The sequence below is a fragment of the Leopardus geoffroyi genome, chromosome D1 (assembly GCF_018350155.1).
Source record: "Leopardus geoffroyi isolate Oge1 chromosome D1, O.geoffroyi_Oge1_pat1.0, whole genome shotgun sequence".
Taxonomy (NCBI): domain Eukaryota; kingdom Metazoa; phylum Chordata; class Mammalia; order Carnivora; family Felidae; genus Leopardus; species Leopardus geoffroyi.
Window position 1 is genome coordinate 67,838,982 of NC_059329.1, and position 16,384 is coordinate 67,855,365.

The 16,384-nt window shown below is 47.4% G+C and overlaps 1 long non-coding RNA gene across 1 annotated transcript; it reads right to left on the reverse strand.

The window, feature by feature from the left end:
• Positions 1 to 386: 386 nt before the first annotated feature.
• LOC123601376 lies at positions 387 to 15,890 on the reverse strand. Its single transcript, XR_006714066.1, has 4 exons — positions 15,706 to 15,890; positions 15,326 to 15,455; positions 14,254 to 14,324; positions 387 to 1,712 (listed from the first exon to the last, which is right to left on the reverse strand). It is a non-coding gene; the product is annotated as an uncharacterized LOC123601376 (long non-coding RNA).
• Between the last annotated feature and the right edge of the window lie 494 nt (positions 15,891 to 16,384).

The window sequence follows — 16,384 nt, forward strand, 5'->3', positions numbered from 1 at the left end:
GGGGAAGGGGCGGAGAGAGAATGAGACACAGAATCTGAAGTAGGCTCCGGGCTTCAAGCTGTCAGCACAGACCCCAACACAAGGCTCAAACTCACAAACCATGAGAGCATGACCTGAGCCGAAGTCGGACGCCTAACTGAGCCACCCAGGCGCCCCAAAAATTTATTTAAAAAAATATTTATTTTGGGAGAGAGAGAGAGAATGTGTGTGTGTGAGCGGGGGAGGGGCAGAGAGAGATAGGGAGAGAGAGAGAATCCCAAGCAGGCCTCATGCTGTCAGGAGCCCAGTGTGGGGCTCGATCTCATGAACTATACCGTGAGATCATGGCCTGAGCTGAAATCAAGAGTCGGATGTTTAACGGACTGAGTCACCAATGTGCCCCTAAATTAAAATACTTTAAAGGTTTTTATTTAATAGTAGTGACTGGGAACCTTAACTGAGGATTCAGGTTAAGGTGATGGAACAATTTTGAGACAAGTCATTGAAAATCCATAACAAGACGGAATAATGAGTAAAAAACAAAATCCTTGCCTTTTAACAAACACCATAGAAAAGCACCAGTTTATTTCTAGATAGTCTGGTCTGAGATTCTTAATTGTTTTTTAAAAGGTAGCATATTATAACAGGAAAACATAAATAACTAAAAAATAATGGTAATAAATACAACAAACCCTTATAGGAAAGAGCCTTGATCCAAACTGAATTGTCAGGGAGCCTTCAGACTGAGCTTATTACATGCATTTTTCCAGCAGTTTTAAATGAGGTCAGGCTCCAGTGGGCCTGGAGACCTGTTTTGAGGGATATATCAACACCTATCAAGCCGTGAATCCTATGCCTTTACACCTCTAATTGTTTGGGTTTCTTCCAGTCCCAAAGGCAGTAATTCAAATGTCTTTGACTTCTTAAGCCATCCTGATTTCCAGATTTCCACTGCATCTCTTTTTATAAAGCCTAGAACCTGAAATTGCCTTCAACAGATTTTTCTTCTCTTTAAACTCCTAAAAATACTGCTTCTGGGCAAGCAGTGAGACTGTGCCTTCCTTCAAACCAATCTGCAGGGCCAAGGTCAAGGTGGGTGATGCAGGAGGAATGGTCACCTTTGACATGCGGAGGACTACCATCAGAGCTGGCATTAGGGGACGGTGGGCCGGGATCAAAGGACCCCATAGAAAGGAGCCCCAGGTCTGGAGCTCTAAAGCTTCTGACAATTCAAGCTGCCGTATTAAAGTTTGTGTAAAGAGGTCAGAAAGGGCCTTTCTTCTCTTAAAACCTCAAGATTGCTTTCTAAACTTCCGTGTCACCTGGGAGGTGTCCTCAAGTGACTCCCACAAATAGCCCAGACCCATTCTTTCCTCAGTAACATTTTCCTCACTTTGAGCTGATTGACAGCAGTCTTGTTGCCCTGGACACAGCTGATTGGACAAGAGGGAAGCCACACCCCCAGGTGTTCACCATTAGCATGACTGTGCAATAGGAATCCTGCCTATTGGATAGTGATGAACCAACTCAATCAAACCTTCACTTATGGAAAGAGTATAAATGCAAGATACACACAAGGGAGTGGAGTTTGCTTGAACTCAAGTTACATGCTGGGTGACAATGAGCTGCAGTTCTGGCTGTCTACCAGAAGTGCCGGTCCCAGGTCCACGCAGGGTGAGGAAGGAGGACGTCCCATGATTCCAGGCTGTGTTAGTTTCCTGTTGCTGCTGTAACTAATTAGCACAAAATTAGTGGCTTAAAACAACACAAATATGGGTTTTGGGGGTTAGAAGTCTAAAATCAAAATGTCAACAGGGGTATGTTCTTTCTGGAGGCTTCAGCAGAGAATTTAGATCCTTACCTTTTTTAGCTGAGGCCATTTGCACTCTTCAGCTTGTGGCCCTTCCTTGAATCACTCCAATCTCTTGTTTCTGTGTCACATCTCCTCCTACTGTGTTTTCTACCCTTCTGACTCCCTTTTATAAAGACTCTTGTGATGCCATTTGGCCCACCTGGATAACCCAGCACGATCTTCCCATCTGAAGATTCTTAACTTCATCACATCTGCAAAGTCCCTTTTGCCATAGAAGGTAACATTCACAGGATTAGGACGTGGAGATCTTTGGGGGGCCATTGTTCAGCTACCATACCTGCTTTGTATATTCTTTCAATAAGTCTGAATTTCTTGTAATCATCTACACAACTCATTTGGGCTTCAATATCCACTCTGCTCACAGTCCCTGGCAGGGATAATGCAAGTATTATGTGATTCCACCTTCCTTGGCAATAAATAGTTGGTGAATAGCTGATATATTTTCTGGTTGGTGACCTATTGGGTAATGACCCATTGACTTACCATTGCCAGCCAGTGACTCATTGACTTCTAGAGAATCTGGATGAGGTTGCACAGGAACAGTGGCCAATTGACAGAGGGCTGTTTAAACTAAAAGTCATCTAGAATCAGGATTGATGGCTGATTGATGCACACGGCAGTGGAGGGCATGCACAGTGTGTGTAAGCAGAGGAAGATGGCTGATCAATAGAAGAATTGAATGGAAACAGAATTAGAGAGATCACATGACCTGACAGAGACTGAGATGTCCTCAGGCCTGGGCCCTGTGGGGGTCTGGCTGTGCTTTCTACCCTGTCTCTTTAGTCTAACGTCCCTCTGTGTCACTGCAATAAACTGCATCTCTGTTCTTAAGCCACAGTGGCACTTGATTCCTTGCACTGAAAACAGCTCCAATAAGAAGACTCTTTTTTGCTTGACTTCTTAAAAAGGTGACTCACGCAACCCTTTAAACCAAAGACCCTGTGTTCAAGAGGGGTTGTCGAGAATTCAAGAAGAGCAATGAGGAGGTGGGGTATTGCCCCTGTGGCCTCCTTATATCCAAGGTACTTTAGCTCTATGCCCTGGTGGTCCTCACTTCCCCACAGCTAGAACTAGAGAAGCTCTGAGGGAAGACCGCGGTTCTCCCAACCTGAACAGGATGAGGGGTTACTTGACGATTTTTTCAGGGTTGAGTTGCTGAGGAAAACAAAACAAAACAAAACAAAACTATTCTCACATTCCTACCCTTACCATATTACCTCAGTCCACAGGTCTGGATTTGATTTCTGCCTCAGTTTCCCTGCACTGAACTCCATTTCCTCACCCTGAATTCTCCCCATCCTACTCTCTCCCTGGGTTGGCTGTCCCTTACTTTACCCCCAGAAAGTGGCTGAGGCCAGGCTGTGACTGAGCCATCACTCAGAACCATATTACCGAAGCACCTTCTGCTGTCTGGACTCACACCCGTCGGGTACTGGCACCTGCTTCTGCCACGGCCAAGCCGGCCTGTCCTCTGGACATCATGACGTGTGCCTTCCAACCTCCCAGAACCCCGCCGCCTCTGTCCCTACCTCCCCAGGATATAGGGTACTTCAGAAAGCACCTGGAAATCCCAGAACCGTAGACTAATGAGATGATTTTTGTTCAGCGGCATGTGTTCTGTGCAACAAAGTATTAATAGGGTCTCTGCTGCCTCCATGGCTTTAGTTGTCAGGGAAAAATTGAAGACCAAAACTGCTGAGGAGCTGACTGGTGATTTAATGTTCTCTAATTTTTCTACCTCTAGGGAAACTGTCAACTTAATTAGAAGCCAGACCTCTCAACTCTGCTGCAAAGTGTGAGTGGTTGCCCTGGGTTTGCAGGCCTACTGGCTCAGCTGGGAGGTCGCACACACTGGGTCCTGTGGGACAAAGCCACTGGGGGGAGGGGGTCCTGAGACAGTTGTCCCTGCTGCCCGGCACGTTGCAGGGAAATCCTGCTTTGACAGTCCTGCTAGGATCGAATCCGCTCTCAGGTCACCCTGTCAGAAGCTGTTCCTCCTGGGTCTGTCTCCCTCCCGCCAGCAGCTGTTTCTACTGTGGAGCTGGCATTGTTTCTCCTTAATTCTTGGGGTACCAGACAAGACCTGGGTGTACAGAGAGAACCCCAAGGTGCAATACATTGGTTTCCTAAGCTCTGGACATAGCGCTAAAAGGCTGGCAGTAGGCTCTGCAGCCCGAGACGGGGTTCAGTCTGCAGCATTTCCCAAGCTTATTTGGTCTTGCAACACTCCGGTTTTAGAGCACTGATTAACATCTCCCTCAAATAGTGTTCAGTGGAACACGTGTTAAGAAAATGTTATTCTATTATAAGATTTATCACACTGTATTGCAATGATTTATTTGCATGTCTCCCTTTTCCACCAGGCTACGATTTCCTAAAGGGCAAGAAACGTATCTTATTCATCTTCTTAGCTCCGGCACCTAGTAAAGTGCTCCTTCATGGAGTTGGTCCCCTACCCAGCTCATGTCAAGGTCACCAACAATCTTCACTGCATTCAAATCCCTGGTAACATTTGGCATTCCCTCCTTCTCGAAACACCCTGGTCTCTTAGCTCCTGTGACACCGTACCCTCCTGGTTTTCTTCCACAAGGCCAGCAATGCCTTTGCAGTCCTCCTACAGAATCCTTCTCCCTACCTGTTAAAAAATATTGCAGTGCCCAGGGCTCCATCCCTGAACAGTTCCTTTGCTCTGGCTACACTCTTTTCCTCGGTGACCCTGAGCAGATCCACAGCATGAAGCACTTTCTATAAGCCAGTGGTTATCATGCATATATCTCTCCATGTGATCTTTCTCTTGAGCTCTAGACTCCCATGTGACATCTGGTCTTAGATGTCAGTGTTTGACAAATCTCAAATAAAACTCTTGATTTTACCCAGCAAACCTGTTTATCTTCTGGTCCTCCCTACAGTAGTAAGTAGCATCACCAGCCACCAACTGCTCACATCTCTGAAATCTGAAAACCATCCCACTTCTTTACCTTCCTTTTCAGTCCCTCAGGACAATCCTACTAGTACTACCACTATAATCGTTCGGAATATTGTTATTATTATTATTGGATATTCACTCCCCTCCCCCTCTCTCCGTAGAATATACTCCCCATACACCTCATTGATATTGGACTCCGGTAGGTGACTTGCTTTGGCCATTGGGATGTTAGCAACCGTGTCCAGAGCTGAGACCCTAACTGTATTTGAAAAAACATAGTTTGGTACTTACATCCTGTTGGTTATCAATATGTTGCCTCTCAGTCCAAGTTCACCGTTCGTTGCCTGATCTATAGAAGTGGATAAGGGTCTTTTACATCTATTGCCTTTGCCAGCTGACATGATGTTAAGTTTTGTCACTAGAGGGAGCTGGAGGTATCTGACTCCCTCTGTAAACCTGCCGACCAGCCTGCAATGCCCTGCTCCCCAGAGGGGGTTCTGGCTTGCCTGACAACTTATGGAGCAGCTCTGGCTTAGCAGCCCAACAAACTTGTCTTCCATCACATTTCTCCTCAACTATCCCCACAGCCTCTGAACTCGTCTCTTTTCTTCCATTCTTGCTATCCTGCAACACATCGTGATTCCAGCTGATTAATGATGTTATCATACATGACGTTTTAATATATATCAGGTTCTGTTTAGACTCATTTATCCTATTCTAGCACATGCTCTATCACTTATTTGATTTAGAGCCCTTGCCACAATATTTTAATTATGATGTCTTTATTAAATATCCTCCCACCTGGTAAGGCAGGCCTTCCTCACTGCTCTTCAACACATTTTTTTGTTCAACTACTCTTCCTGTTCACTCTTCCAGATAAATTTTAGAAGAATCATTTTGTCATGTTCCCCCAAACCCTCCAATATTACAGATTCCTTTGGGAAAATGAACATCTTTATACTATTGAGTTTTTCCATCTAAGAGATTGACACATCTATATTTAGTTATCTTTTTTTCAATAAAGCTTTCTGAGGTTCATTCTGTTGGTCCTGCACTTTCTTTGTGAAGATTATTTGTGGGCATTTATTGCTTTTATTGCTATTACAAACAGGATTCTTTACTTTTCTATTATAGCCTTTAAATGATTACTCTTGTTATATAGAAAAGTTGTTAATTTTTGCATGTTTATTCTGCAATGAATTATTTCATTGAATTCTCCTTGCTAATTCCATGTGTTTTCAATAGATTCTCTTGAGTTCTTTGGGGTATGAAATCATACTGAGTGTAAATAATGTTTTTCTTCCTCCTTTCCAATAATTTACCTCATACTGATGTTTGGTATCTTACTATGCCAACCAGAACTTCTAGTTACATGACACATGATACATGATACATGATATCATGATACAATGTTACATGATAATGGTATTCTGGAAAATGTTTGCATTCATATGTAAAACATGAACATTGACCCTTTTCTCACACATTCCTGTAAAAGCTAACTCAAGATGAATCTTAGGCTCAAATATAAGAGCTAAAACTATAAAACGTTTAGAAGAAAGCACAGGAAAAATAATACTCGTGTCTTTGGGCTAGGCAATGATTTTTTAGGACACACAAAAAAGCATGAATCGTAAAAGAAAAAGTGGTAAATTAGACTTCATCAAAATCAAAACTTTCGCTTTTTGCAAGACATTCTTCAGAAAATGAAAAGACAAGCCACCAAGGGGGAGAAAATATTGCGAAACACAAATCTGATAGAGAATTTGTATCCAGAGTACATAAAAAACCCTCACAGCCCAATAATAATAAGATAAACAGCTGTAGAAAAAAATAACTAGATGAAGAGTTTGAACAGACCCTTCACCAAACAAAGATATTTTGGTGGCAAATAGACATATGAAAAGATGCTCAACCTTATCCGTTATCAGAGAAATAAAAATTAAAACCAAACCAAAAGACTACATCTACTAGTCAGCTCAAATGAGAAGGCTGATCATATCGAGTGTTAGTGCAGAAGGGTACAGAGCACGGGACTCTCACGTGGTGTTGGTGGGAATGCAAAACAGGACGGCACTTTGGAAAACAGCTTGGTAGTTTCTCTGGAGTTCAATATTTACTAATTATGACCCAGCGTTCCTACTCCTAGATATTTACCCAATAAAAATAAACATATGTTCATACAAAAACCTTTACGCAAGTGCTCACAGAAGCTTCCTGCCTGATAATCTGAAGCTGAAAACATCCCCATGTCTATCAACCGTTGGACTGTGAAACAACTTCTGGCACACGCATACAGTGGAATAGTGCTCGGGCAGCCACGTGGATGGATTGCAGAAGTCGAACGCTAAGTGAAAGGAGCAGGCCACCATATGATTTCGCCATATGACATTCTGGAAGAGGCCACCCTACAGACACAGATCAGAAAAATGGTTGCCAGGGTTGGGGTTAGGGAGAGAATTAACTCCAAATGAGCTTAAGGGAAGCTTTTGGGCTGATGGACATAGTTTATACATTGAATGTCGTGGTGCTTAAGTAACTATATAGATTTGCTAATAGTCATCAAATTGTAAATTTTAAAGAGGTACATTTTAGCATATGCAAACTAAATCTCAACAAATCTGACTTTTATTTATTTATTTATTAATATTTTTTGTTTTAGAGACAGAGAGAGCATGCATAGGGGGAAGAGCAGAGGGACACAGAGAGAGGATCTCAAGCAGGCTCCACGCTCAGCACAGAGCCTGATGCGAGACTTGATCCCGTGACTATGGAATCATAGAACTGAGCTGAAATCAAGTCAGGTGCTCAACTGACCGAGCCACCCAGGCACCGCAACAAATCTGACTTTTAGAGAAGATATGGATGCATAGGCCAAAAAAATAAATAAATAAATAAATGCTAGCATTAGCTACAATCTTTGTTTTACTCTTTGTTTTAATAGCGATGCCATTATGTATTATTTTGGCAACAAGTTTGAAAACCAGAGACATATTCTTTGTTAGGTTAAGGAACTAGCCTTCTGCATCACTAAGATTTCTTAGCTGTTCGTAACAGAAACTGATGCTGGAGGATTTCAGTGGAGAAGAAATTTTGATGGGACCCTGGATAGCTCAGAGAATCACCACAAGGTCAAGAACGGATGGAACCTGGGCAGTGGTCACCATGGCCCAGATGCCCCAGAAGACAGGTGTGGCCATGGCCATCTTGGATGTGAGATGCCACAGCTTGAGATGCCAGCACTGTTGGCCCCTGGAACCCAGATACAGCAACTGCACTGCTGTCCCTGCAAACCCATGTTACTGCTGTTACTGGAGCCATCATACAAAATCCTCTGCATTTAATGAAACCAAATTAAAAATAAAAAACTCTCTGCTGCCTCTTTTCTTTGCTCCATCATCTGAGTGTAGGCCGAGTGCCTCACTGTTGCTGCAGGGGTGGGGCCAGCGCCTGGAAGAGTGAGCGTCTGGCATTTTCTCCATTTTCATACTCGGAGATAGCTCTGTCTCTCACCCAAATCCAGAAAGTGAGAAATTTCCCAAACATAGGGAGAGGGTTCAGATGTGGAGTGCCAGCCCACTAACCACCCCCATCCCAACAAATGTCCACTTGTCCCATCTATTCCTGGTATTTTAGAGAATGTCCCCTTTGGGAATTGATGTTGAATTTTCATAAATGATTTTCCTGCTCCTAGTGAGATAATCATATGGTTTGTCTTATTTGACCCTTTGATGTGTTTTATAAACAGATTTACTAATATTAAAACAGGTTTGCATTCTCCGGGTAAACCCTACTTGGTTGTGCTAAATTATTCTTTTAATATACTGTTGAATTCAATTTGCTGGCATTTTGTCTAGAATTTTCACATCTATATTCATGAGTGAGATTGGTCCTGTTTTCTTTTATGCTGTCTCTTTGTCAGCTTCAATGACATTCTGGACTCTTCCTCTCAGGGATTTCATGCCCCCTGATTGGGATTTGAGCCCTGAAATCTTTTTCATAAACCGCAGGCTTTACGACAACTCACATGGCTCATCAAGGGTTAGGAAATTACGGGGATAGACACAGATATGATGGGAAGTCCAGATGCCTAAGGCATCCCTTAAATTACTCTGGGACATTTACTGAGGGCAGACCATGTGCCAGCTGCTGAATTATTTAACCTGACGCTTAAATAAGCTTCTCCTCTGTGGGTAGAATTCAGATGACATGTGAAAATCATCTGGAAATAAGAGCATGTGAGAGGAGATGCAAGGCCATCTCACCTACCTGTGTTTTTTTTTTTTTTTTTTTTTTTTTGGTGGGGGACATGAAGCTCAGAGAAGGAAAGAGTGTTGCCCAAGGTACAGACCCCGGTTTCCCTGACTCTGTCCTTTGTTCTTCCAAAGACTCTACTTCATAGACAGCGCACCTAAAAAACAGGTTCAGACCCTGGTGAAAACATCGTCACCAGCAAGGGCCGGCAAACTGAAAGCCTTAGCCCAGCTGGTATTGATGGGCTCCATACACAGGCCCCTGCCATCCTGCCCACCCGAACCGGTCCTGTCCAAACATGAGGACAAGGAGCATCAAATATACTCCAAAGATTACGTCAGGGGTTTGGAGCCAGGCTGCCTGGAGGCAAACACTGCGTCCACCTCGTCGCAGCTGTGACACCTGGGATTCCGACGCCTCCGTTCTTCATCTGTGAAATGGGGTATGAGAGTGCTTACAGTCCAACCTGGCCCGGGCTCCGAGCAAGCCCTCGGGTTATTTCTATAAGGAGCCAGCTTCATGCCACGCCTGTGCCCGCGAGTGAGGCTACGGAGAGAACTCGGACTCAAAACAATGTATTATTGCAGTGCCAACACCTGCTCAAAATACGTGACTTTTGCTCACAGGGATGGCATCTTTAGAAAACCGTATCTTTGATTTTTCTCCTGAAGCTCCCGAAGTATTTAACAGGACAAAAAGGAGCTTTGAATAATGATCAGAAAATTTCCTCAGCCTCTTCTCCAGGTTCTTTGATTTTTGCAGAGACACTCTGGGGATTTCCCAACTGTGTCGCCTCTCCCGCTGCTCATGGCCCAGGGGATGTCTGGCAGCTGGTGGCCAGTGCCCAGAGGCTGAAGTCACAGGCTGGATGCCTACAAATGTCTCCTGGCCACTCAGATCCCTATTCCCGCTTTAGGAAGGGGGTGTTCTCGTCTGTGGTGTTCACCCCACTCCCGCACACTCATGCCATGCCTGGGAGCTTGGCTGTGCTCTCCGGGCCAGTGGCTACTGCTGTTTCACCGTAGAGGCATCTGCACAGCTTTGCCTGGGGTCTGCGCCTTGCATCTATGTCCCCAGCTCTAGCGTCCCCATGGTCTAGCCCTTGTTACTTTTTAGAACACATAACAGACCAGGGACAGACGCTGTTCCACGGCAGAGTTCTACAAACAGCCTGAGTTCATAACAGCCTTGGCCTAAAGCGGGCTGATGCCACGGGCGACAGAGGGTCCTCCGATGGCACTTCCGGAGATGCTCTGAAGGCAGAGCTCTGCCTTCACCTTGACCATCACCCACTCTGGGTCTTGGTTTCCTCAGCTGGGCAATGAAAGCCCTTCCTATAGCACTGATCCTCCTGGTCTAGTGGGCTTTAAAACAGGGTAAGTGAAGTCAGAGGTCTTTGGACAGTAGAAAGCTGTCATGAGTAAGGCAGTTGTATGTGTTGAGGTGTTTAACTGACATCCAATATGAGAAGACATCTTTATCAACAATAGAATAGGAACAGTCTGAACCCCACTTAAAGGAGGGGCTACAGGGGTGTCCCCAGGCACGCCCCAGAGGAATTACAGCTGGGCTTTACAGGGACGAAATTCATCGGAGACTCCTCTCTGTCTCTGGGGCCATGTGGCTCTGTCTGTTCCACTTTTGTCTCTGTAAACCAGTTCGTTCTCCAAGGCTCACAGGTGTACTCCCAAAATGCAGCTACAAAATTCAGCCCTGCCCCGCATCAGGGCAGCACGGGCCTGGCTTTTCCTAACCTACAGTTACAGTGCCCATCACCAGGTGGCTGATTCCGTCCTAGTGGCCTAAGACAGGCCTGGAGGGGTGTCCACCCTTAGCCCAATCAGGACTCTGTGTCCAGTAGGGCCCCCTGTTACCTAGAACTGACATCAGCGTGTGGCAGGTAGGTTCTCCGAGACCGAGGGAGAGGCTGGCACACCCTTGCTGGAGCTCAGACATCCATCTCTTTCATTTCACAAATGGGTAAAACAGGGGTGCTTGGGGGGCTCAGTTGCTTGAGTGTCCCACTCTCGATTTCGGCTCAGGTCATGATCTCAGGGTTCACAAGTTTGAGTCCCATGCTGGGCTCCACACTGATAGCACACCAAGCCCTCTTGGGATTCTTTTTCTCTCCCTCTCTTTCTGCTCCTCTCCCGCTTGTGTTCTCTCTCTTTCTCCCTCTCTCTCTCAAAATAAATGAATAAACTTCAAAAAAAAAAAAAAAAAAACCAAATGAGTAAAACAAATGAGGGAGTGAAAATGATTAGTGCACTATTACTCAGAGAAGGGCAATGTAGGCTTGCATTCAGGCCTCCCCACCCATAATACGGACTTTTTCCATGATATCCCTCCTGCCCTTTTCTGTTTAAGACTCAGACAAGTGTTTGTGTTAGGTGGCCTTGTTCTCTAATAAAGAAATGGAACTCAAAACAACACCCCTGTGAAGCCAGGCTGGCCATGTGGGCAAGTTAATGTTGGTGGGAAGGGCTGTCTTCTATGGCTAAGCCTCCGAAGCAGGGCTGTGGGCCTCACTGAATGAAGCCTGCGGGGTCGAGGCAAGGCACCAAATGGGGCCGATGTGGCGCCTCTGCTCACACTCACTAGACCTGGGCAGACCACTCACAGATGTCAGCCCTAGAAGGCGTCCTGGGACAGGCCTCCTGCCTCCCAGTCCCACTCCTTGTATGGTGACAGAGAGCCCAGATCACATCCCATACCCACACTCTCCTGGATGCACCAGAGAAGGGAACGTTTATTTTGAGAAACGTTGGTGCTAGGCTCTTTGGGGATATAATGGTGAGCAATCAGGCCATGTCTCTGCCCTGAGGGGGCTTGTGGCCTGAGCACCTTGTGTACATGCTGTGAAAGGAAGGAAGGGGCAGGGACCACAGGAGCATGGGAGGGCTCTGGCCCTGGTGGGGTGTGGGGGCAGCAGGGGCCACCCGCCGTGAAGAGGGACACCTGGGCTGAGACCTGCAGGATGCATTAGGATGGTCACTAACATTTCCAAACACTCACAATGTGCCTGGTACTGTGGTCTACACACAGTGCCTCATGTACTCCTGCAGCACTGGAGTGCACCCATCTTACAGATGAGGAGACTGAGGTGTGGAGAACTTTAGTAAGTTGCCCAAAGCTACACAGGTTTAAAAAAAAAAAAAAAGGTGCTGGAGCTGGAGATTGGAATCCTGAGGGTCTGAGTACAGGTCCTGTGTGTGGAACCACTAACCACAGCAGACATTAGCAGGTGGGGGAAGAACAGGGGAGGTCCCTGGGAGAGACCCGGTAGAGAGGCCAGCCCTGGCTGCAGCACAGTGAGTGAGGCACAGCCTGGAGCAGGCTAAGACCCGAGGCCTTGTAGGGCCTTGGGAGCCATATTAGGAATTGTATTCTTATCTGGAACACAATAGGTCAGAAGACACTGAATAAACTGAAGGACAGAAAACACATGATCAGAACTGTATTTTTAAAGCATTTTTTTTAACGTTTATTCATTTTTGAGAGACAGAGTGTGAATGGGAGAGAGGCCGAGAGAGGGGGAGACACAGAATCTGAAGCAGGCTTCAGGCTCCATGCTGTCAGCACAGAGCCTGACCCGGGGCTCGAACTCATGAACTACCAGATCATGACCTGAGCCGAAGTCAGACGCTCAACCAACTGAGCCACCCAGGTGCCCCAGAACTATATTTTTAAAAGACCAGTCTATGTGGGGCACCCGGATTGCAACCCCGGTTGACAGTCTGACTTCAACTCAGGTCACGATCTTGCAGTTCGTGAGTCTAGCCCCATTTCAGGCTCTCCGCTGTCAGCACAGAGCTCACTTTGGATCCTCTGTCCCCCTCTCTTTGTGCCCCTCCCCTGCTCATGCTCTCTCTCTCAAAAATAAATAAGCATTAAAAAAAAAAAGACTATTCCGTGTCCAGAATGGAGATCAGATTGAAGGGGCAGGAGTACATATGAGGAGACAAAGTCAGGGGTCACCGCAGGGTCCCAGAGAAGGGGTGCTGGCAGCTTGAGGGAGGGGCCAGTGAAGAAAGAGGAAGTGGGAAGGGGCCTGGGAAAGCTCTTGACAGTGGTTGGTGAAGAGGGGGCTGCAGAAGAGAGTGGTATCAAGGGGACGCCTCAGATTCTGGCTTGTACCACAAGATGGAGAGGGGCCTGCCACTGAGATGGAAGACACTGGAAGGATGTGTTTATTTTCTGCATTCGTCCACACTTTTGTGTAAGTATGGCGCTTAAATTCTAAGGCCAATTTTACTTGGAGGATATTTAAGAACAGCCGTGTGTAAGGCAGTGGTTTGATGCCTCTGGGAAAAAACAAAATAGCAGCCTTGTCTTTCTTGCCACTCATGGACCCTGCAATGGCACAACGAAAATGACATTGAGGATGGCGCCAGAGCCCACCCTCAGCGGAGTAAAGGGAATGGGTTCTCAGCAGCCTTTCTGGAGACAAAGTCTCATGCCTGGATTTCCAAGCTCACTTTGCAGGAAATTCATAGTGTGTCCTAGAATTCCACATTCCCCGGAACCCGGGTTTTCCCAGGGAAGCCTGAGTATGGGGGACACCCATGTAACCATTGCAAAGTAGCAGGTGCAGAGCAGTACCACGGAAAGTCCCGGGGAAGCGCTGCAAAGTTCCACCCCCTGCCCCTGGAGCTGGGAAGAGATTTGGAAGTGGAGGACAAGGAAGCAGTCACTAGAGACTGCTTCAAGCAATAGGGAGAGAGCAGCCCTTCAAGCAATAGGGAGAATCCCCCCCACTCCTACCAGCACACACAGCTCTGTCATCCCATCTAAAATCTCTTCCTCCGGCAGAGATGCTCTCCTCACAGGCAAGGCATTTAGTGAAGCAGGTTTACTGGCCATGGTGGGGCCTGTCCAGAGGCCCCTTTGGGACCCGGGCACTCGTTCTCCCAGGTGCCAGGAGTGAAGGCTGCTGATGGCTCACAGTCTAGACCCCCCTGAAACTGCCCTCCACCTCCTCACTGCTGCACGCAGGCCCTGTGCTCTTCTGGAGGCAGCCTTGCCTGATTCCAGACAACCTTGAAGGCCAGCCTGGCCGCAGAGCTCCATGGGGAATGGGTCCCTGTTGTGACTGCCTCTCAGTTCAGCCTCTCCCTTGGCCCCATCCCGCTTTTCTTACTCATAGAATATCCCTGAAAAACCTCAGCTTCCGGATTTCCACCTCCCTCTCAGAGTCTGTCTCCAGGGGAGTCTGACTTACCGCACCGATGGCTTTGTAACGTGGCATTTCGGCTTTGTTCATGTAAAAGAATTCCCATGCTTGTGTGTTTCCTGTTGGGGTGTGTCACAAAGGAGATTCCCTTGAGATTTTGGAGGGTAAAAGGGAGGCAGAGCCTGGCTCTGTAGCTAATGTGCTGACTCAGCTCCTTGCATGAAGCAGCAGCTGGGCCAGATGCGTGAGTTTAGCTAAGTGATGAGGAGCCCGGCCTCGACATGGCTTCCACTCCACCAAGGTCAGGGGCAACAAGAATGGACACAGCTTCCAGGCTGTCCTTGTGGGGTCCCTGCTTGTGCCTGTGGGGCTCCAGCCTGCTGGTGATCTTTGCTTCCTGACTTCCCTACGGCCTTCAAGCTCCAGTACTGGATGCACAGACATCTGTACAGGGGCCATTTTTAATCCATTCCCACAATGCGTGGGTCAGCTCCCTGCAAGCCATTCCTTGATATCCCAATCTCTTTTTCTAGAGATCTACTTGTTTTGCTTCACAGGTCCAACCCTGACTGACACAGACACACATTCTAATTAGGGGCAAGTTGAAGCTGCTGCATAGATTAGTGCAGAAGCAAATAGGGTCAGATTAGCTACAATAATAGAAGCACGGCTGGCAATGTCTGCTCTTTGAAGAAAGACATGTGAGCAGTAGGTATGTCTACCCTGGTGCTGGGATAGGGAAGATGAGGCTGTCCCAGCCCAGAACGAACACGGGACAGATGGAGCAACAGACTCAGATGGTGTTGGAGGAGATCTTGCCCCAGCCTCCTGGTTTACAGCAGCACCAGCGTCTCACTGGGAGGGGCTGGTAGTGAAATCCTTACCTGGCACCTGCACAGGGTTATTGCTGGCACCATTTTTGGATGTGTGAACATATACAAACAACTCTGTTCATCCACTGTTTGCCTCACTTATTCTCAGCTCTTTTTCTTGTGGTCCATAAAAGGCCGAGTTTTAACATCCCTGCTGACAGATGCAGTACACGGGTGTGGCTGACCAGGTGAGCCCCAACCTATACAGACTCCGGTCCAAGCTGAGTTCTTGTCCTGAGACATCTCACCTTATCTAAGGGCATCTGTTTTCAAGTCTTGTCTTTCCATCTTCTTTCAGGAAGCCGTTATTTTACTTTCCATCCTCCGAATGAGACTGGACGTTGCCCCTCGGAGTTTCCGTGGCTGCGAGTGATTTACCTGACATGGAAGGATGAATAAGAATGTAGGCATAAGCAAGCAGAGACAGAAAGTTACCAACTGAGTCATAAGAGGGGATAAAGAGTAAGAGCAACAAAAAGGAATAGGAAGGAGGTTTATTAGCTAATGCTTGAACACATGATGGCCCCAGAGCAGAATTCTTAACGATACTATGATTTTCACACATATTTTATCTGCAAAGCTGGAAAAGGCCTGTGAGAAGGGAATGTAAGATTCCAGAGCAGTTTACCTTTCAATTCTTCTCCTTAGAAGACCTATCCTTGGGCTCTTTGGCTCTAGGGCCTTCACTAGGGTTCCTTGCTGCTTTCTTCCCAAACCTCCCCTTCCTCTGAGTGTGGCCTAAGTACTTTGGAGCTGGTTCTCCTGGAAACTGCATTGTTTGGAGGGCGCGCAGGGGAGATGGGGCTCCCGAGTGCAGAGCCAGGGGCGGTGCCTCCCGAGGGCAGGGCCAGGGGCGGAGCCTTCCGAAGGCAGGGCCAGGGGCGGAGCCTCCCGAGGGCAGGGCCAGGGGCGGAGCCTCCCGAGGGCAGGGCCAGGGGCGGAGCCTTCCGAAGGCAGGGCCAGGGGCGGAGCCTCCCGAGGGCAGGGCCAGGGGCGGTGCCTCCCGAGGGCAGGGCCAGGGGCGGAGCCTTCCGAAGACAGGGCCAGGGGCGGAGCCTCCCGAGGGCAGGGCCAGGGGCGGAGCCTCCCGAAGGCAGGGCCAGGGGCGGAGCCTCCCTAGGGCAGGGCCAGGGGCGGAACCTCCTGAGGGCAGGGCCAGGAGGCCTTTCTTTTTCCGAGAACTCCTCCAACTATTAGCACATTTACCAACTTTGGTTAGCTAAAAAAAAAACGATCCCCCCAAAGATATTCACGTCTCAATCTCCGGAACCTGTGAATGTTACCTTCTATGGCAAAAAGGGGGCCGT